This window comes from Rhinolophus sinicus, chromosome 16 (genome assembly GCF_057876585.1).
Source record: "Rhinolophus sinicus isolate RSI-liver-muscle chromosome 16, RSI-T2T, whole genome shotgun sequence".
Classification (NCBI taxonomy): domain Eukaryota; kingdom Metazoa; phylum Chordata; class Mammalia; order Chiroptera; family Rhinolophidae; genus Rhinolophus; species Rhinolophus sinicus.
In genome coordinates this window covers 165,802,050-165,825,862 of record NC_142516.1, presented here as the reverse complement: position 1 = coordinate 165,825,862, position 23,813 = coordinate 165,802,050, and positions in this window count along the sequence as shown.

Genomic DNA, 23,813 nt, shown 5'->3' with positions numbered 1-23,813 from the left:
GGAATTTGAATTTTATGACTTTCGTATTGCACTAATTGGGAAAAGGGTGAAAGAAATGATTTGGAGATGTGAGGACAAGATAAAAATGAATTTAGAGACCAAGAGAAACCCAGAGCACAAGCAAAAAAGGGAGTTTAAGAGACCTCTAATGAGATCTATAAGATGTAGGATATGAATTGGAGAATAAGGGGCTGAAAGAATAAAAGGTGATCTTTAGAAAATGGGATATTGGAGCTCAAGCTCTCAAAGATGGAGTGATTGTGGGGTATGGAGTTGTCCAGAGAGTGGTCATGAGAATGGGTTGCTTAAAAAAAAAAAAAAAAAAAAAAAAGATTAATAATGCTAACATTATACAGAGCATTATTCTAAGTTATTCACATACAGTTACCCATTTAATCCTTCTAACAGCCCTATAAGGCAGAAACTGTTTTCTCTTTATGGGTGGGAAAACAGAATGGTTGAAAAGCTTGCCCAAGATCATGTGGCTAGCAAATAATAACTCTTAGATGTGAGCCCATCCAGTCTAGATACAACATTCAAAGTCTAGCTCTTAATCATTGCACTATACGACCTCTTTTATACTAAGTATAATATTGAAACTCAGGATAACAATAAAAATAGTTACTATTTAGTGAGCACCTACTATATACCCATAACAAATTTTATATATACACATATATAATCTCTAATCCTCACAGTATCCTGCTGAGGCCCCAAATGGTAAAAGAAAAGCAAACAAAACAGCAAATAGACAAAAACTGCACATTTAATACGAAGCAGAGCTAGCATTTAAAATCTGTTGTGTTTGTACTCCTATGTTCCCCATAGAAATATACCAAAAGTCAGTCTTTCATAATGCAAAGTCTCCTGGAAAGAATGATTATTACTTAATATTAGTATTCATTTTTTGTGAATTTACTAGCACGTTTTGTGAATTCACTTTTTTTAGAATATAAGAAAATCTAATCTTTCAAAATCTCAAAAGCTCACAATTTTTACACTTAAATAGTAATTTTATATTGCAGCTATATTAACAATGATACTTTCTAACATTCAAAATAGATTGTCTTTAATCAGAGTAGAACTTTTTTTTTACTGGAGTATGGAACCTCTATTGACAATTTGGAATGCAAAGGTAGGAATGGTTGAACAGGAGAACATTCCATAACCAAAAATAACATGAACATATACAAGTCAATAGGAAGACGGAAGAATTTTTTTAAAAATGTGTTGTAGTGGTTGGACAATGAAGACAGATTTTCCATATTTGTCTGGTTATTTTTTAGAATTTGTGAAAATCAATTTCCGAATTGGTGATATTCTTCCTGAGGATATCAGACAGTTTGGAAGGATGGAAATAGCAACTTTCTCCATATCAAGTTAGTGCCCTAGCCTAGTCAAATGTCTTCAGTCCAGCACAATTGGTACATCCAGTTCTACCCCCTCTTTTGGGAAGAAGCCATGAAGAAGAAATTTAAAAAATGAAACGTCAGATATGTATCTTTATCCTACTTCATTCATCCTTTCTCTCTGATGTTAATTATCATAGAATTTATGTGCTCTCTGAAAGACATTTTTTTTTTTTCTGTACTAAGCAAGAACTTATTTCGTGGCTTATTATAATATTACAAATTATACACAACTATTATTATAAGCATGCACTTATTTTATTGGACTGGGTATCATGGGAAATTTAAACATTCTGCTCTTGAAGCAATTACAAACTATGTTGAGAGGAAGTAGGATGTGTGCATGAAACATCCAGGGAAAAATTCATAGACAAATAAAGCAATGCATAGCGTAGCTGCTGCAATCCCCTGACCAACTTTTCCTATTATAAAATCCTGTTCCTTATATTGAATAGCACTTTTTCTGAATTCACTTCTTTTAGGATATAAGAAAATCTAATCTTTCAAAATCTCTAGCTAAGCTTACAATTTTTACCCTTAAATAGTAATTTTATATTGCAGCTATATCAATAATGATGCTTTCCAACATTTCAAAATATATTATCTCTTTTTAGTTCCAATCTACCTTCTCAGTCTGGCCTTCATTCTTGAACTGCAGAAAACAAAACTGCTCTACTGTTTGCAACTGAAATTACCAGCCTTTTGGGTCACATCTCTAGCCCCCTTCAGCCTCATCTCTATCAAAATCCTACCCATCCTTTATTGCCCAAATGCCATAGCCTCCATTAACCCTCCTCTGATCACACCATATGGAAGTTATCATTTCCCTAAACATTAGTCATTTACTTATTTGTTCAAACACCATTTATGAAATTATGTCACACACATTATAGTAGAAGTAAGCACAAATTACTAAGGGAACTCAGAATTGTTATCTTTAGAGCTTGATGAAGGATAAAACAGAGAGTGGATGTAGATAAGTCTAGAAAGGTAGAAATAAACAGTGTCATAAAGGGTCTTGCATTCTTTGCTAAGGAATTTAGATTTTCGTTGTGATTGCTCCCTCATGGGTTGTGAAAGAATTCATGAGGCACAAAGGAATAGAAGTCAGAAAGTTTACTTAAGCAGAGAAACACCAGCAGAGGAGTTGCTGGGGGCAGAATCTAGGGTGGACAGCTGCGCTGAATTTCTGTTTAGCTGGGGATTTATACTTTTCTAACTAGGATGTAACTTTGGCCTGTAGTGGAATCTTCTACTGTGTTCGGCTTTAGCCATTGGGGTGGGGGAAGTTTTAGCTGAACTTGTTTTTGCAACCTGTTGTGTAAACTTAAGTTGGAACTACCCCCCACCCCCAATCCCACCCCCAATCAAACGCTGCCCCCTAGGCTCCTTCCTGCTTAGCCATACCTGTCTTATCAATTTTTATCTTGTATGATAATGCTATAAGATTTTATATTTTCAAAGCGATTGCATTGTTTTATATTGAAATCACTGGGATATATACTTTATTTTCCTTCATTCATTAAGGAATATGAAGTCCTTAAGGACAGGATTGTGTCTCATCAATGACTAGATGTTCTACATTACTTTCAAAGCTGACCTGGGCCTTTCTTTTAATCAGCTGAAACACTATCTTATGTTGAAATCTATAGAGACAACAAAGCTCTCATTTGAGAATTTCACTGAAGCTTAGAAGAGCTAATAGGATAAACTGGTTAAGTAAACAATTTAAACTAATACATCCAAATTATTTCATATGATTCTATGTGAATTTTGCCTAATGTCAAACCAAGCAAGTCCAGAAAATATGATTACAAAAGTTTCCTTAGCAATGTGAACTCACCCACATTGCACATGTGTAGGGTTTTCAACACTAATTAGCATAATAAGAAGATTCTATAACATAATAGAGTATATTCATCGTAATGTTGCTATGAGAACTTGCTTTTTATATTTTCATAAGTGTAAATTTTTCACTGAAGCATTTATAGAAAATCCAAGTATTATTTTTCATAATGTCCCTTTCATATGGGGAGGGTATTTCTGAATCGCCATATAAAATAGAATGTCACTTATTCACAGTCACATTATCTGTAAGAGGAATGAGAGGATTGATATAGTCTTTGTGTTTGGAAAGTACGAAGGGGTTAAGACGAGGTTATTTAACTTATTGTTTTATTTCAGGTGGACAAGACTACATAGTTATGACATTTATACCTCTTACAAAGTGATAACTCCACCAAGTCTACTACAATCCTACACCACACATAGCTATTACAATACCATTGACTATATTCCCTATGCTATATATGACATACTGTGACTACGTATTTTAAGAAAGTGAAAACCGCTGTCCCCACTGTGCCTGGGATACATTGTCTAATCCTGAAAGAGTGAGTATGGGTGATACCGTCCCTGATGGAATGAAGAACATTAGAGAAGACAATGACTGATGAATACCTTGTGCTTCTGTCTGCACGATGGAAGACACTTTGGCTGGAGCAACCATTCCCCAAGCACTTTGAATATAAGTCTATTAAATTGGGTCATAATTATAGAGGAGTCCTTTAAACACTTCTATTTGAAAGGGGATGAAAGATGAATTCTGGCGGTAACCCGAAGATCCAGTCCTGTGATTAAACATTGTAGTCTGTGATTTCCTTGAGCTACAGGAGTTTGGCTTCAGACTACTTTCGCTGGGTGTATCTCATTATTCAACATGAACTATTCTTAACAAGAATGCAAAAAGGAAAGAAGCCACCAGGCTAATAAATCCACACCTTTGTATATAACTGGTTACTGTGTTCAATACAAAGAAGTTCGAGTTTAAAATAAATGCTGCACCTGAAGCCAATTAGAAGAGAGACATGGTTATTTTCTTGCTGTTTGAATCCAATTTTTTAAAATCACAAAGGGGTTATTTAGATGGCAATAAATGCGTTGTAAAGTCTTTCTTTCCCTGACTACAAAGCAACCTGTTGGGTTGGAAGTTAGACTAGCAAAACAATTGAGATGCTGACAAAATAACAGGGAAATAAGAATTGTTAGGAGCAGAATATCTAAATCAATATTATGCTTTTGCCTAATGAATATGTAGTTTGCTGTTGCCAGTAGGATTTATTAGTTCAAAAGCATAATTCTATCATTTAATCTTGTTAAAAGAGTTAAAGACAGGTTAGCCTTGATAGTTATATACTTATTTCTGTATGTATGTATGTGTACATCTATACATTATGGACAAAAAAGAGCTTCTGCAGAAAGTAACCTCACAAGATGATCTCATCATAAATTCCTGACTGGGCAGGTCATGGTGGGTAGTGACACCCCAGGCCTGTAACTTTAGTAAAACGTTTATATTTACCTTAAGCAAGTCCTGTCCATTGTTTCTGTGCATCTAGGCTAACACACTGTCAAAATGCCTATTTTTCAAAGTAAACGCCCTCAAGAGAGCACATAATCTTGTTAACAATCCTGTAATCCAATCCTCCTTCATGTAATGTTTCTTACTTTCTCTCCTTAATTTCAAATAAATAAAAGAAACAGCAAACTGCCATCCTGCGAGGCGTTTTTCTCAGTCTGTTGAGATCTTGCTTCCAGGCATATCCTCTGTTTTGGCCCAAATAAACTAATAAACTCTTATAAAACTTTTCTTTAAATTTAGATGTTCTTATGCCGACAATATCTATCTTAGTATTTGCCAAGTCCTCGAAAAGTCTACAGTGTATGACATTAAGTATTTTCTTTTGAATTTTTATAAGAGTTTATTTGAACCAAACTGACAACACATGCCAGGGAGCAAATGCTCCTGTGATTAAATATTTTTAAAAGTAGCGCCAGGTAAAGGGATACTAAAACAATGCTGTCCTTGAAAACTGACTGCAAAAGTGGAGCTTATTTTCTAGTACCCGGGTGAATTAGGATGAGGGCATTCCTAGCACTGAACTGGGAAAAACCTGGCAGACCAGCGAAATGGACCATGATTGCCTGCCAGGAGATCTGAGAAGACGCAGGCTTGGCCTATGCAGGTGAACAAGGCCACGTTCAGACTCTGGAGAGCCAAAACTAAGCAGGGGAATGTGAGGATCTCAGGCAAAAGAGGAGATCCTGTGGAAATCCAGGAGGGGTTTATGAGATGCCAACCAGGTGAGCTAGATTGGTATGGGTCAGATTATTGGTTTAGAGAATAGACCTGTTGGAGGGCCGATGAGTCATGCCCAATAGGAACGGGATCCATTTTTTAAAATATAGTTGTAAATTTGGACAATTACTGCTCCTTAGTTTTTCTTGTTGTTGTCTTTTTTTTTTTTTTTTAACTTTATTACACTTATTGAGGTGATATTGGTTAATAAGTTTATATAGGTTCCCAGTATAGAATTCTGTAATACATCATCTGTATATTGCATTGTGTGTTTACCGCCTAGAGTAAAGTCTCCTTCTGTCACCATATATTTGACTCCCTTTACCTTCTTCTATGTCACCTCCCACTCTGCTTTCCCTCTGGTAACCACTAAACTGTGGTCTGTATCTATAACTTTTTGTGTGATTGTTTGTTTTGTTTGTTCCTTCGTAGCTTTCAGTTTTATATCCTACATATGAGTGAAAGCATATGGTTCTCAACATTTTCTGTCTGACTTATTTTGCTTAGCATGATATTCTCAAGATTCTTCCATGTTGCTAATGGCAGTATTTCATCTTTTTTATGGCTGAATACTATTGCGTTGCATATATGTACTACATCTTCTTTATCCAATCATCTATCAAAGGACACTTCGGTTGTTTCTATGTCTTGGCCACCATGAACAAAGCTGCAATGAACATAGGGATACATATATCTTTATGGATACATGTTTTCAGATTGTTCAGGTAGATACCCCAGAAAGGGATTGTTGTGTCATATGGTAACTCTAGTCTTAATTTTTTATTGTTGTCTTTTAATATATATCAAACAATCCTGTGTCACTTTATGTGGAAACTGTCTTTGTTTGGGTACTATTTTTAAAAACTTCACTTACTTGTTAGGGCATCAAGACAATCACTCAACATCCAGGCCAGGCTCATCCAATTAATATGACTCTCTTTAACTGAATCTAAAAGGAGTTCTTTGTACCTTAGATTCCATAAGGACGTATATTAAAAGGATTTAGTTAAAGGAATACAATCCATATCATGTAATATTTATTTATTTGTTTATATTTATGTATTTTAAACACCAAGAACCTTGAGCTTTTACCAGCTAATTCAAAATAATACCCTGAGGTCACTACAATGTGATGAGATGCCCCTGGTTGGGAAGCTAAGATAATAGGAAGGCCCTTGAAGGTCAGTGAGAGCCTGAATACTTCATATTTCAGACTTCCTATTTGCAGTTTCAGGAGTTCCATGCTAATGAAACAGAGACGAGTACAGTAGTACCTCGGTTTATGAACATCTCCGTTGATGAACATTTCAGTTTATGAACACCGTAAGCCCAGAGGTAAATACTTCAGTTTTCGAACATGCTTCAGAAGTCGAACATGTCACGTGGCTTCCGCTGAGTGCAAGATCCTGAGGCCTAGCTGTCAGCTGTTTTCGAATGTTTCAGAACTCCAATGGTATTCGGAACGGATTATGTTTGAAAACTGAGGTACCGCTGTAACTCCATTTCTAGGACCACTACGCTTTCTGATTCTAATGATACTTAAATTGTCACAATACTGCAAACAGATGAGACTGCTGCATGACTCCTACGAGAACAGGTTCTCCTCTGAAAGTAGCGAGATTCATTTTTAGAGTCTGATGTTTATAAATTTGGACTTATCAACAAGAGGATTCACTGAGAAGAGAATAAAACTAATTTATGTGACAGTCAAGCCCAGATGTGAATGACTGCTACTACTACAAAGTACTTTTTCTCTCACATCACAATAGCTGCCTGATTAGAGATGCTGATTATCTTTTCTACTAAGAGCAAGGTTTTGATTTTGATGTTTAGCAGTTTAACGTCCACTCTGTCACCTTCCCCAACTCCACTCCCTAACAGAGTACTCATTTGCTATGCTTGGAACTGTTAATGAGATATTGATCAATATAATTAATTAGCAAGCGTAGAAACTTAAGTGTATTTTAACTAGTTGATTGATGACAATACTCATTTGCTATGTATCTGACTGTGGATGTGAAAGCCTACGTGGTCTGACAATTAAGTTCACGAACTTGCCACCCTGTGCTTACATTGGCAGCCCGGTACAAACAGCTTACTAAGGTTTCATAACCTTGGTATATCCATGTCTCACAGCTGTGTTTGTGTCCATGTGTGGTGGTGTCTTGCTGAATGGCATTCATTATTGTTGTTGTGTGTTCTTGTGTGCCATCATGAGACTATCTGAGCTTGAATTAGAGCACTGGATAAACATTAAATTTCTTGTTAGACTTGGCAACAGTGGAAATGAAATCAGGGACATGTTCGTCCAAGTTTATGGAGATAATGCTATGAAGAAAACAGCAGTGTATAAATGGATTAAACATTTTTCTGAGGGGAGAGAATGCATCACTGATGAGAGGTCAGGGCAGCCAGTAATGAGCAGAACTGACAGAAACATTGCTAAAATTCATTGAATTATGTGTCACAATTGTCCACTGATTGTGAGAAGCATAGCAGGCCAAGTAAAAATCAATAGAGAAATAATTAGGTGTTGCGTCCCGCACTACCAGTGTTGTGGGGAGCGAAGAGGGCGGCGCAAGGTTAAGAAAAGACAGTAGTCATGAATAGAATTTAAGCAGGGGCCAAAGGACCAGCAGCCTCAAGGACTGGGCTGGGGTGCCTAAGCAGGCCTTGCATTAGCTTTTATTAGTTAGGTGGGGAAGTAAAGGAGATAAAGCTTGTCAATCTCAAGATCTGTGAATCCCACACATCATAATAGGAAACTGATTCAAGCCAATCACCCTTGCCTGCAGGCAGCAGACCATAAGTCTCAGGATGTATGTACCTCCCCAAGGGACAAAACCTTTATTCATATGAATAGATGGAGAGCACATCACTGAATCACCTCCCTTACAGGTTTTGGGAAGGAATGCAGCCACAGAGGCAGAGGCTCTCCTTAGCCTGGGGAAGGTGGGGGGCTGTGCCCACCTCTGTGAACCCCATGGGTTCTCTTGTTGGACCCCAATTCTACTGCGCCTGGCTTGAGTTGCCACCCCTGTGGGGTATCTTACTGGTCATTGGCTGACCAGCCATCTTTTTGGGGTCAAACAGGGAGACATAAGGTACAAACACAAAGGTGAAGCAAAATCCCTGAAAGGATCCGTCTCACAGACTCTCCTTTCTTTAAGGGCAGGTACAAGGAGACAGACAGACGGGTAGGAGGCTGCGTGGCCACAGTTAGGAAAATCTTAACTCAAAATCTTGGCATAAGAAAGGTGTGTACAAAACTGGTCCTGAAGGAGCTCACTGATGAACAAAAGCAAAGGAGAGTTGAAGTTTGCCAAGACCTTGTGGACAGGCATGATGATGTTTTGGGCCATGTTATCACTGGTGATGAAACATGAGTGTACCAATACGACCCTGAAACAAAGCGTCAAAGTGCACAAAGGAAGTTAGTCCATTCTCCACCCCCCAAAACTTCCATCAGTCCAAATCAAGAGTCAAAATTATGTTGCTAACCTTTTTCAATATCAGAGGGATTGTTCATTATGAATTTGTACCAAATGGACAAACAGTTAACCAAGTTTACTGTTTTGAAGTGCTAAACAGGCTGTATGAAAAAGTTAGACGAAAACGACCTGAACTTGTTGCCAATTCATGGCTCTTGCATCACGACAATGCACCAGCTCACATGATACTGTCTGTGAGGGAGTTTTTAACCAGTAAACAAGTAACTATATGGGAGCACCCTCCCTACTTACCTGACCTGGCTCCCAATGACTTCTTTCTTTACCAGAAGATAAAGGAAATATTGAAAGGAAGACGTTTGGATGACATCCAGGACAACAAGGTTAATATGACAACAGGTCTGATGGCCATTCCAGAAAAAGAGTTCCAAAATTGCTTTGAAGGGTAGACTAGGTGCCGGCATCGGTGCGTAGCTTCCCAAGGGGAGTGCTTCAAAGGTGACCATAGTGATATTCAGCAATGAGATATGTAGCACTTCTTTAGGATGAGTTTGCAAACTTAATTGTCAGACCTTGTATGTATATGAGCATATATCTGTGTATACATATATATGTATGTGTACATATACAGCATAGCTATATACTCATATTCAAAAAAATTATGTCCCTAAAATGTACTCAAAATGTACATCAAAATGTACTCAAGATATAAATGTCATTTACTTTATTAATTTTAGATAGAAATACCTGATGGAAGTAAGATTTTTCATTAAGGAATATATTATATTTTGCTGTGTATTATGTGCACTTTTTCACCCAAATTAGTGAGGGAAAAATAAGGATGCCCATTATACATGGTTAGTACTAGTTCAGTATCTATATAAATGTTTTTAATTCTTTTATTTGTGTTTATGAGTTAAAAGTGTAACTCTAGAAATCAGTCATGATGCAAAATAATACCCTGGAATGTCATAATTAGTTTTGTTGAATTTACAACGAACTTGCAACAATGAAGTGTTCTTGGCCTTCTATGATGCATAAATATTGTAAATTTGTTACTGGTACATAAAATTTTCTGTACTTTGTATCTGTTCTTGTGTTTTGCAATTATTATATAAAATTTCTGATACCATAATATGTTAAACAATAAACGCTGAAATTCCTTTACAATACAAAAAAACAAGTACCTAAATGTAAACAAATAAAAATTTGAAATAAAAATTAAAATGAAAGATTTGTTTCCCTGAGAATTTGCGCCAAAAACATGGGTGCACGTCATACGCAGGAGCACATTATACATCACAAAATACGGTATTATGAAGTCTTGCTAAAGGCACAAGAATTAAATCACATGTTGACATCTGCAAACATGGCATGGCTAAATTACAGACTCTAAAATTTGGAACAGTATGTTCATGCATAACCTTGTTCTTATATCCTCTCCTTTGTCACATTCTTCTCCTTTGCATATTTTGCTCAACTTGTCTTGTTTTTCAGTAATACTCAGGATGGCCCTAGGTAGAAATGTGAGTTGAACTTTTTTCTTCAGATGCTGTTTTCCTCCATTCTTACCATAAATCAGCTCCTCTGGGTGGCCCTTGTTCTCAGGCTGCCTTCATTCTGGGGATTCACCCAGGCTTTGTATCCTCCAGCACAGACCAATAGCTATGATAATCCTTGTCCTTTTAAAACTCACCCATGCTAAATCCCTTAGGGATCCCAGTTCCCAGCAATCTGTGTTTCTGTGGCTTTGAGAACCTCTTTCATGGAAGCCTAAAGAGCATGCTTTCAATAAAAGAAGTGAAACAAATGGTGAGAAATGTAAATGTAGGCAGAAATTTGTTATCTTGTAAATGAACATACATCGCTATATTTCCCAAATGAGTACTTCCCTGAGGTCCTTTCTTCTCATCTTTACAAAAATTGCTGTTTCTATTTAAAGAATATTCATGAACATAAATATAAGCTTTTAAAAAATAATAAACATAACATTTGTCAATGGTGACTATAGAGTCCACATCTGATTCTGTATTTCATAAACCCTCTTGGATCTCAGTACCTGCCACGTGCTGAATTACAAGAGGAAAGAAGGAGTTGGTTACAGGAATTATGTGGTCAATGAGAAACAATTCCACACAATTTTGTACCTTGTAAACTTTGAGGCGATTGTACTGAGCACATCAGCACAATTCCTGTTGAAGTGCCATTTGTTCAAGTTTTGATGTCATTTGCAACCAAGCCAAGGAAAAGCAGTGACGTGGAAGTACATCATGACCTCTGTGAGTTCTAAACCAAGTAATATCAGGCTGTCCCTGATGTGCTTACCATGATATGCTTTCCTGCCAACAGAACTCTCATTTGAATATCTAATTAGTGGTTACAATTGTAACAGAAACTTCTAGTATCTATCAGAGCTACTTGAAATTAATTATTATAATATATATTCATATTTTATCCTCAACTCTGTCTTAACTGAAATTTGCATAGCAATAAAATATATAGTAGCATTTCCATGGAAATATAATAGTCTTAAACTAATATTTCCTTACACTAAAAAAGATAATTGACTCTAGTAATATTTTAGAACTGTCTTTTTTTTTTTTTTTTGGTGGCAGGATATTTTAATCACAGTTCCAGAAATTTGATTACCTTATATTTAAAACTAGAATAGAGTTTTTTTATTTCAGTTTATGGACTATATCAGTTGTTTGTGTCTTAAGAACATACTTGTTGATTTAAGAAAACCAATGAAAATATGGAACTGTTAGGAATGTTGCAGAACCAATAAAAAGATGTTGGTGTACATAAAGCAATCATTTAAAAAAATAAGGAGAACCAGGCTACTGTTTGAGAGTTAAATTGCTAAGATCCTTTCTCAGGAATGTGACTAACCATCTCTAGAATAGACCAAAGGCTCTGTAAAAATACGTGACTGAAAAGATTGGGGACCCAAAATTTTAACCAAGATGGTAAAGGGGAACAATCTCAGGGAAGCAAAACTGAATTGTGAGTTCAGTTTGTTAAGGGGAAAACTAGTCAATACCACTACAGAATTGAGAGAAAGACTGCATAATCGGAAAAGGGGTGACCAATATGGATGATAAAAATGGATCTAGCTAAAGACATATCCAGTCCCAGATCATGGTAGTTGGAACCCTTTTGTGAAATCAGTTATTCGGGCTATGTTAGCTTACAGCTGTCAAACACTCAAGTTCAACTAAGCTCTTTCCATCTTATTCTACTTATACTTTTATTTTCCATATAGCTTAGAAATGCTCTAAACTGCCAAGACAAGTTCTTTTATTCATTTACTCGTCCACTTATACATCCACACAATACTTATTGCCAAAATCTGTCTGTATCTTTTTCTGGACTTCAGGAGAAGAAACTGTACCTGCGTTTCCCAAAATCTCTTACATCTTTTTTCATGTAGAGTCTTCAAGTGAGACAGACTCTCATTAGATTTGCAAGGTGGTAGAGAAGGAGAAGTCATTATTCTCCCTCATTGTTTGGCTAGAGCCTCGAGGTTACAAAGCAAAAGTCAAGTTCCCAGAAACTTCCAGATAAGCTGGGAGAATCTTCCACTTTGGTGCTGGGGCAGCTGGTATTGGTGGCAGTAGCTTCATTGACTTTTGCTCCCTCAACTGCTCCAACAGTACTTAAGCTTCAAATTTTGCATCAACATATTTTCTCATTGGAATTCTTAGGACAGCTTCTGTTTTTTTCTCCCCAGTCCTGATACACACATAATATGATTTTTTTGACATGTAAGTGTTTTCTTTAACAATAGAGAAAAATTATGTTTGTCTAGGTGAAAATTGCATATGAGCAGGGTGATATTTTTCCTGAAATGCTCTCACTTTAGCAGTTACCATAAAAATATAACTATATGTCAAAGAGAAGCTGATAAAAGTCCCTTTCCTTTCCTTTCCTTTCCTTTCCTTTCCTTTCCTTTCCTTTCCTTTCCTTTCCTTTCCTTTCCTTTCCTTCCCTTCCCTTCCCTTCCCTTCCCTTCCCTTCCCTGCCCTGCCCTGCCCTGCCCTGCCCTGCCCTGCCCTGCCCTGCCCTGCCCTGCCCTGCCCTTCCTTTTTTTTCCTTTTCTTTCCCTTTCTTCCTCCCTCCCTCCCTCCCTCCCTCCCTCCCCCTTTCTTTCCCTCTAAGATTTGTGACTTTTACAAACTCCCACTGATTCAAAATTTAGCCATGATATTTAAAGGCCAAGGCAAGTGAAGATACAATTAATTTAAAATAGTGTTTATTTTACCTTGATCTGTGTACTTTCTGTACTAAAAAAAGTGAGAGGATTTCTGTGAATATTTATAGAATATTTATGTAATTTCTAGTATTCCAGGAAATGTCCTCTCATAAGAGTCCAGAACTCTCTGTTGAGTATAAATTTGTCTTTACAATTTCAAGCTGTCGGTAGAATTTTCTCTCACCAGGTTCCAGAATTTGTCTGCCCAGTTTGGAGGCTTTATTGTTATTGTTTGTTTGGGGGAAAAGTTTGACATTTTAGTGTTGTTGTTTTTTTTTTCCCCCTAAAGGAAGATGGCAACACAATCAGGCATCATTATGAATCCAGACTCGTTTCCCACATTAATCCATGGATAGGATTAATGATGATCATTTAGGAGAAAAAAGGTTGAAACAGACAAGATCTGAACAGGATGTAATAATCAGAGAGTGCAGATGGGTGGAAATTCTACAGGAGAAAATGCCCCATTAGCAGCTCAGCAATTAAAGTCATTTCTTTTTTAAGAGCAGATGTGCAGTGTTCTATATGGACTATGGTGTATGTTTGAAAGGACATGTAGAGAAAAGGAGTTGACAGCTGCTCTCATTTTATAGGACAATGAAAGGATTAATTGTTAAAATAGATTTTGGATTTTTATTTTTGCTCAGAGAAGGCCTAAACTTCCATTCCCTTCTTGCTGTTCTCCTGTGAGTATTTCTTGGTTCTCTCACTAAGATTAAAATAAGCTCTGCCATCAAAGCCCTTTTACACCTGAGCATAGAAAGATGTTAGGAGCATGACCTTGCTAAAGTGGCTGACCAAATTATAATGAAGGGAATCATAGGTTACGAAAAGTCTTGTTCATAATAAAAAATTCTCTTCAAAGTTTTAGTTCCAAACTCTCTGAAAATGCTGACTCAGAAGGTGAGCCTCGCAGTACCTCCAAAATCGTATGTTGTCCTGGGGTGAACCAAGAAATTTCCCTGCTGTCCGTCACGGTATCTCCAAACCAATCATTTGCCATTTATGTTGCCACCATTCATTATGGATCTTCATTATGTTTTCTTTTCAAATGACTAAACAGAATACCATTGCTCACGGCTCCATATCCACTTGGCCTCTTTTTTAATTTAATGCTGTTGTTGGTCTGGATTTTAAGCAGCCTTGTTTGTAATTTCCAAAGTCGATCAATCAGAGGAAGATAACTGTTACTGATGTGCAAATTGTGTATCTCATTTTGCTTTGCATTATTCATTTTCATTATTCACATCACGGTGCATTTCTTGGCAGAGAGCAGAGAATTTGGGAAAAGTACAGTCCCAGCGCCTTGGGTGTCATTTAAAACAGAGTGATTTTTCTTTTTCCCCTATCATTTCATTTTATTAGTGTTCATCAAATTTCTGTTGACCTATGTGGATTTGCATAACTAATAGCAAATCTAAAGTAAAAAATCATTTCCAAGTGAATCTCAAAAGATAAGGAACTAATCTGCAGACCACAGTGTGTTGAGGGAGAACTCTCAGCTGTGATATCAATTCCTTTCATTGATGAAAAATAACTACCGTCTGGAGCCCTCAATTGCTTTATCTAAGATTGAGAATAGCCAAATGAAGGTCCTAGGTATGAGGGTGTGTTCCTTTGGAAGCGTTTCTTCCTTGTGGGCAGGGGGCCATTCTTCAGTCAACCAACTTCTGAGGCACAAATGGTCAAGCTTTTTGTTTTGCATTTCTTAGGACTGATCCCTACTTTTTATTTCTATGAAACAGTCAGTGATAGATACATTTGTGTTACAGAAACATTGCAGATATCTTTGCTGAATCAATCCCATGGACTCTAATTAAGGTTCAGAAGAATCAATGTTGCACCTTTTTTTATTTTGTTTTGTTTTTTTCTGTAGCCGAACTTCTATCTTGATGATTATTTCAGGATTGCTGTGGTTTGAATCATCTAACTTTCTTTTGTTCCCTTTGATTTTTCAGCTTCAGTGCAGAAAAGATCAATTTCCCCTCTTTGAGTGCCCATGTTTTTTCTTGAACTCATCTTAAAACACCTTTGGCTTTCATTTTAATTGTGGCATATTTACTTCTGTTACTGGATTACTTTCTCCCACTCTTTCTGTGAATATTATTATCTCTCAAATTACTGCAGAAATTCTGCCCAGCTTGTTATTTTATTTGTTTGCCAAAAGGAATGTATCTATATTCTTTCTCAATGGAAAGTGTCACGCAGTAGCATGTTTTGCACAGAAATTCAGATTTAACATAAAAAAAGAATTTAAGCATTTCACTGAAAATAATCAGCCTTATATATGAACTGTATACACTTACGGAAAGTGGTTTCATCAATTTAACAAAAACTTATATGTGTTATGAACCCGGCATTATATTAGGTTCTGAGAAACAAAAGTGACTAAGGCACTAGTTCTGCCACCAGGAGCTGTGCTGAAGGGAGAAAGATACCTGAATGGAATCACCATGGAGGGTAGTATTTCTGCAATCACAGTATGCATACCTAAGAATGGAGACAAAGCTGCTCTTTCCTGACATTCCTATAATGGCGTGAGTGATGGTAGTTGAAGACTTGAACACGATAATAAGACTAAGAATGTGAATGTCTCAGGTCGTACACATACTATAACTTTACTCAAGCTAAGGGATAGATGACCTATATACAGTATATTTGCTTTTAGTGACTGTGAGGCATGTGGACACCTAGTTTTTAAAAAGACATTCTGCTTATGAAGTTTATCTGCTTGAACAAATTGTTATTCTCATTTCTAAAGACTAATTGGGAAGGAATGTTAATTGCATATACCTTTGAAGATGGAAAATGGTGGGCTATCAGAAGTGTGGAAGCCCCAAGAAAATGAAAGCAACAAAGAGGCGTTTTATTATTTATCATATAAAGAGTACTGAGATCACTTCTTTAAAAAAAAAAAAAAGAAGAAAGAAAAGCAACAACAAAACAGTATCTACACTAGACCCTTTCTGATAGTAGGTTTAGACAGGGCAGTTAAAAAGGAAGGAAAAGAGAAAAACTGGAAAACTAAGTAGAAATCTATCTACTTTACAATTTCGCCTCTGTCCAACCCTGTTTCATAAACATAAAAAGACTTGGACAACATCCATTGCTGAGTGAAAAATGGCTTGTATATGTAATGTAATCTCATTTAAATGAAACTGGAAATAGTATAAATGTATAAACAGTTTATAAAATGTCATTCTTCCTTGTGATATAAAATATACATGTCATATAAATACATAAAGAGATGGCTAATCAGTAATTCTCCCAAATATAACAATGATTATTTTGTGTGGTGGGATTTGAGAGTTTTTACTTTCTTTATTACACTATATTATCCTTGAATTTTAAAATATTCATTCAAAATATTCAACACTGTACGCCAGGCATTGTGCTATGCTCGGAACATACAAAATGTATTGAAAGTAGATTTAATATTTCCATCATGAATATATTATATATGTCACTTTTAATAACAGAGAATAACAATATAGTTATATATTTGGCTGAAAAGATTGAGCAATAATAATGTTTTAAACTCAAAGAGATTCAATATAATCCAGGGACATTTGACAAAGAAGTATTTGAGAGGTGTAAATCTGTCAGATGTATAGTCCTCTACTGCACAGAGCCTGAAGCCCTGTGAAATTAGAATGAGTCTCTTAGCATGATGGTAAACTCCTTTTCCAAGAATATGTAACCTATTTATTTAGAATGGGGATTTGTTCTGTGGCTAAACTATATTTTGATCTGCTTGAAGCTTATTTTTTGTTTATTTTTACTTTTGCATATTAGTTGGAAATAGGAAGTAGGTGGCTTTGATAAAAAGAGGTGGGCTAGAGAACATCTGTAGAGATGACAAATTATATGAAGTTATTTGTAAGGTTAATTTAAGTGATATAAAAACCAGGGGGAAACATTGTTATTTCAGGGCAGATAACAGAAAGATTAAAAGATGGACCACAAGAAACGTGTCTGAAAGTGAATTGTATGTTAGAATTCTTTCCCCTGGGAAGACATGTAACCCTCAGTGCTAAGATTATATGCAAAGCAAATGCTTTCTTTATAAAACAAATCCTTCAAGAATACTTTAAAACAAAATTATTGTAATTCTTTGGGAAAGTGTGTGAGAGTGAGTGTGTGTGTGTGTGTGTGTGTGTGTGTGTGTGTAACATTTTAAAGAAATCAAAATTTATATCCTAAACTCATATGTTAAAATTCAAGGAGATTTTTTTTTTTTAATTCTGGAATTGCCAACTTTGTTTATCTCAAATGTTTTGGGGTTATGTTTGTTTCATTAAATGATAACAATGTGTGAATGTGGAGGGGGAAAGCACAGGATGATAAGCAGTGATAAAGAAATTTGAGCCCAGAATCTAGAAAAACAGTTATTTAGCAAATGCTTCAGCCTAAGTTTATTTTCTACAACATGTGTCCAAGAGTGAACACCCTGCAATCATCTAAAGTCATCACTTATTGAGGATGAAGAGGACCAAGGTTTCAGTGAGAGAATGTCCTAGGCCTTCAATGAACTTAATATTTAATTAAATTTTTATTTTAAAATAAATTGGTTTTAGAATTAAACACATATAGATTCTATGGATGATAATAGTGCTCTAGAATCTTATAATGCATATATAAACACAAGAGCAGTTTGTCTGTAGACTGCTAGTAGATAGATTAAACTTAATTATGAATACCTTCTTAGAAGAGAAATAATTTAAGCAAATTTCCAAAGTTCCAGTACAACACAGTGTATTTTTCTCTTTACACTGGGTCAGAATCACATGTGCAAATTTCACACTGAACAATCAGGATTCACAGAATACAGTCAGAGTACAAATTTATTTTTCCCCCATTGACTAATAAAATGCATGACGGGGGACTGTTTTGTTCCCCTGCTGATATAAAATTTTGGAGTCGTTCCATGACTTTGGGGCCTCTTGGAAAAATCAACAAATCCTCTGGTCATGTCAGTTGTCCCTGCAACCCCCCGCCCCCCAAAAAACAAACAAACAAACAAAAAAACACCAAAAAACTACTGTCTCAATTTCACAATTAAAATATGTGGTTCAGAGTGATCACTGAACTTTATTGCAAATTCAAGTTTCTTCTTGCCCTAAGGTAGGACTTGCTTGGGGTTGAAGTCCTGCAAGTGAGATAGAGGCCCTGGTAAGCTTCTCCTGTAGGTCCACCAACCCCACTACTGCTTCCGACTCTGCTTGCCCAGCCTTTGGCTGCCTCTGCATCCTTCTTGGTTGAAGCCTGGTAAGGAGAGCTTTTACTTGACTGAAACCCATGAATCTGGCGTTGGATGTCTTTGGCCATGGCTGATATATAAACCGAAACTTGTCCTCGTTGGTGGTCTCCTTCGTTTTTCCCTCTTGCTGTCTCTGACTTTAGTGCTCTTGATAAGGAAGATGCCATGCCTTTCGCTGGTATCAGAAGACCCCCCACTCTTAATAATATGCCTCTTTTTACTGGGGTCTCCCTGCCCTGTACAGGAAGGCTTCATGGAGAGTGTTACTTAAAAAAACCTGTAAGGAGAGATGTCGGCTGATATCCCTCCAACAGCTGACATCCCTCCTACAGGTTATACATCTGGAACACACACCTTGGACCTGCCATTGTGGAGACACAATTATTCCCTAGATGGAGTCCTCTGCTCTGGTGCCACATATGTCTTCAGCTAGCATCTCACCCACAAGTCAGACATCCCTCAACTGTGTCTTCAAAATCCAGGCCCTGCATCCCCCATCTACAGGTGACTTCCTTGAAGGTCTCCTCACTATGTGTGAGATGAGAGAAATGTCCCTCTCGGTCTTTCCATGGGCTGTGATGCAAAACTCTTACAAATCTCTCCAAAGAAAACCTCTCCTTAATTTCCATCTTTCTCTATGTTTCTGCTTTAGTACCTAAATAGCCTTCATGTGGCTATAAGGGGCTATGGTCAGAAAATTGTAATTTGACTACTGTTTTGGAATGTTCTGTTAAGGTGGTTTAGCATAGGAAGTTGCCAGCTATTGTCTTAGGGCTTTAGCTAATACTGAGTCAGAAAATTCTATATTTTAATATTCTGCTATAAATATTTTTACATATATTGGTATGTTATGAGTGTATCTGTGTGTGTGTGTGTGTGTGTGTGTGTGTGTGTATTTAAGTATATGCATGCATATGTATATATATGCCCTTTCTCTCTCATACACACCCACACTCAGGCACGCACAGACACACCCTGACGCACACAGATACAATTTGTATTTGTATCAGTGCATTATTTTATTATATAGACATTTATGGAGGTTTTCTTGATATGAACCCTGTTTGGCACTGGGGATACAAAATGAATAAGCCCCTCTTTTCTCTACAGGGGATCTCAGTCTGGTTAGGGTAACACACATAAAAGCAGGTAAATACATTGCAAAATGAGAAATGCTAAACTTAAGCTCTGTAAGCTGCTTGAAGGACAAAGAGGATTAGCTATGATGGTGTGGAGGATATGACCAAACAAGCACCATAAACCAGTGATAGGTCAGGGTAAGGGTCTTCAGTAAGTAGAACTCCATCCTACAAATAGCAGAACATTCTTGGAGCTACTGAGGAAAATGGGTGACTTACGACCGTGCAGATGAAAATCTGCAGACTCCAAGAAATTTAGTCTTGAAAAATCAGTGCAATTGTAAGGAAAATGCTTCTGTGTTGAGAATTTACTCAGAAATTGAACAAAATTCAGGGTCAAATAATTCTCTTGAGTAAATACACAGTGATTTTTTTAAAAAAGGAAAGAAATGTTCATTTTCTACATGCCAAAAAGAGTCAATTTGTTTTCTTCAATACTCAAGAACATCGTTTTCCCCAAGTAGAAAATATAAATATTTTCTGTGGGCTATACTACTTTAAAACATATGTATTGATTGTAATGCCTCTAGCTCCTTAAATTGTTTTTACGTAGGTATCTGTTGATTAATATTAACCCTTTAATGTTTAGTATTAATCTTTTATTAAGAATGTTATCCCATGGTATTCTTTATCTGGAAGGTAATTATCAGGGGTTCATATGGCAATAACAAATTTACAGCCTGTGTTTTCTTACTTACTTTAGGTTTAAGAGCACATTTTGTATGATTATTATCCTAGCTTGACCTAGTTTGGTTGTCTGGTGATTTGCTGGCTAATTCACAGGATATTTCCAGATATTTTAGGGTTGACAGCAAATTAAAACCATACCTGTCTGCATATCTTGAAAGTGCCTTATAATAGGAGTTCCAACAGAACAGTTTTAGTAAACTTGAAATACGTGGAAGTTTAAAATAAAATATGAGACCTGAGAAAGATGATGCTTATAGACCCCTGTCAAGCTGGCATTGCCTATTAACCTCTAATAGTATCCTCGTGCGTTCTTTAGAATGTTATACATTCGTGTTTAAACAGTAGTATATACCACCTGAACTGAAGGTTATCAGGTTTTAACTCACAACTCAAAATATGTTACCACATATGAAATTTCTTTTCTTTGAAAATAAATATAGCAGGGAGTAGATTTGTATGGCACGCTGTCATCTGTTCATGCTGACATTTCAGTCTAGCAAGACTCTTAAGGTAACACTGAAGTGCGGTCCTCTGGCGTAGATGGTGGCATCACTGTTTGCTAGCATTACATGGTCTGATAAAATTCAGTGCAGCATTTCTAGTCAGCAATACAGAAATCCACCTGGACCCTACGTGGAACCAGCCATGGCTAACGCAATGTGGCAAGGCCAGCCTCATCACATGGCTAATATAGGTTGATAATGTAGCTTTTGCAGAGGAAAAGTCAGGAAAAAAGTGAAGATGCTGAGACTTTCAAATTATCTACCTACTTAATATTCAGTCCCTCCTAAGTACCTAAAACAAGTTCCTTTTCCCTTTTTTTAAAAAGGCTTCCTTATTATCCTCTCAAACGCATCTTAGCCTTATAGTTTTGAATCATCTACTAAAGGGCCAAACGTTAGCTGTTAGTAAACATTCTCTTCTGATACTTCTCCTATCTCGGATCATTTTTTCATAGTTCTTGTTTTCTTCCTTTGCATATCATTTAAATGTTTTTGTCTTTTAGCATTTGTCCCTTGACTCTTTTCTCTCCCAGGTTTGTATATTTTCCCATGTTGACTTTGTTTATCCTCATAACTTCAACAGCTGTCTCTATGCTGTGAATATTCAAATATATAACTTCTTTATGATTATCTCCTTTGACCACCAGTCCTATGTCTCTAAATGCCTTCTAGACACCTCCATTTGGATGTCTCACAGGCATCTCATCAGAACAAGTGAGAAAATTAATAGAATCGTGTTCCCTCTATACTTGTTTCCATTGTAGATTACCATTCTCTCTTTTTTAAAATAAAACATTAAATTTATTGGGGTGACATTGGTTAGTAAAATCATGTAGGTTTCAAGTGTGTATTCTATAATGCACCATCTGTATATCGCATTGTGTGTTCACCACCCAGAGTCAGTTCTCCTTCCATCTCCGTATATTTTACCCCCTTTACCCTCTTCTATTCTCTCTCCCTTCCCCCTCTGGTAACCACTAAACTGTTGTTTATGTCTATGAGTTTTTGTTTGTTTGTTTTTCTTATTCATTTGTTGCTTTCAGTTTTATATCCTACACATGAGTGAAATCATACGATTCTTGACTTTTTCTGACTTATTTTGCTTAGCATCGTAATCTCACAGTCTATCCATGTTGTCTCAAATAGCACTATTTCATCTTTTCTTATGGCCAAGTAATATTCCATTGTATATATGTACCACATCTTCTTTATCCAATCATTTATGGAACATCTCTGGCTGTTTCCATGTTTTGACCACTGTGAATAAAGCTGCAGTGAACATAAGAGTACATATATCTTTATGGATAAATGGTTTCAGATTTTTTTGTAAACATTTAACCATTCTCCTTTAAAAGACCCTCTGTCAGTCCAGACGCCATCATCTGTGTGACTAAGGAGGAGACCCACTAAACTTGAAGTGTTCTTGTCAATATTCCTCTCTCTCCAAAAATTGACATCTTCAATACCCAAATTTGACTTTGGGATTTTGACATCCATACTAATGATTCCTCTAATACATTGGCTTCCACATCCTTCACTCTTTCCTCCAAAGATCAAATACAGGTCGATAATTTAGCTTTTGGAAATGTCCGTCATTCTGAGACGTCTACTCTCGTGATCAGCCTAGAATGTACTAATCTTTAACGAATATCTTTCATCCTTTTAGTTTTCTTTCTTTACTGCCCCAACTTCAGTCATTTCTCAAAGCCCTTGGGACCTTTCTACAGACTATTGATCCTACCCTACTTTTCACTGTTCCTGAGCCCTCTTGTACTTTCAGTTCCCTGATTATTCAATTGAAGTCTCATACTTAGTTATTAAAATCACATTTTATCTATATTCCCAACTTTTTTTTCCCCCTCTCTCTCACCATGGTCTGGCAAACACAACCCAGTTAAATATGGTCTTTTATCTACTCTGTACCTGAACCTGAGAAGCTGACCATGCTGAGAGGAAAATCACACAACTCTTCTGACAGATCTACAAACGAAAATTACGACTAACCTCAAGTAGACCCACAATTTTACTTAAATGTTTTTCCCCATTTTCCCATGATACTCATTTTTCCACTCTTATAGATCAATAGTGCATATCTTTCCTCCTCTCTCTAATCTCCACCATGTTCTCCCCATTCTAATTCATAGCTGGTAACATTTTTCTTATTTTGCAAACAAAATAGACATTACCAGACAAAAATGTCTACCTTCTTGTTCAAACAAATCTAGGAAGTTATCTGCATTTATAATCGAGCGTGCTATTTTTCTTGGTTCTCTTCCCACCTCACTCCTCACCCAAATACCTCTTTCTACTTCTAGAAATTATGTGTCTCAATCCCAGTATCTCACTACTTTGGTGATATCACCTATTCCCATAGGTTTAAGTACTATCTACATGTGGACTCATCACAGATATGTATTTCCAATCTGACCTCTCTCCTTGATTCCAGACTCAAGTATCCATCAGCTTACCTAGCATTTCCATTTATAAATTGTTGAAGTTGTTAGACTTGTTCATAAACACTCTCTTATCATTGCTGCATGGTAGGCTTCCATTTCTCGCAACCCTTCTCCCCCTCGTACCTAGCCATATGCATATTTTTCCCATGGAAATGAGAGCAGGAACTGTTGTAGGTCATTTACATGAGAAGCCTTAAAGAGCCAGAATATGGTAGCCATAGTCCATTTGCTGTAATGCTATCTAATACAGGAAATATGTATCTAGAAACAGCCTCCATCAGATTGGCTCTCTGAGTGATTGAAATGGGTAGGGCTTGCTGTTGACTCTTGCTGGAATTGAAGCAACAGTAAGAAATAAATCTGTGGTATAATTCTAATGATATTTTGGAATTGTCGATCCTGTACCTTAACCCATCCTATCCTAATAATATTTCTGTTATGCATCTCAAATGTAACATACTCTAAACAAACTCTTGCCTTTTCTCTCCCAAACTGATCTGCCCATAGTTTTCCC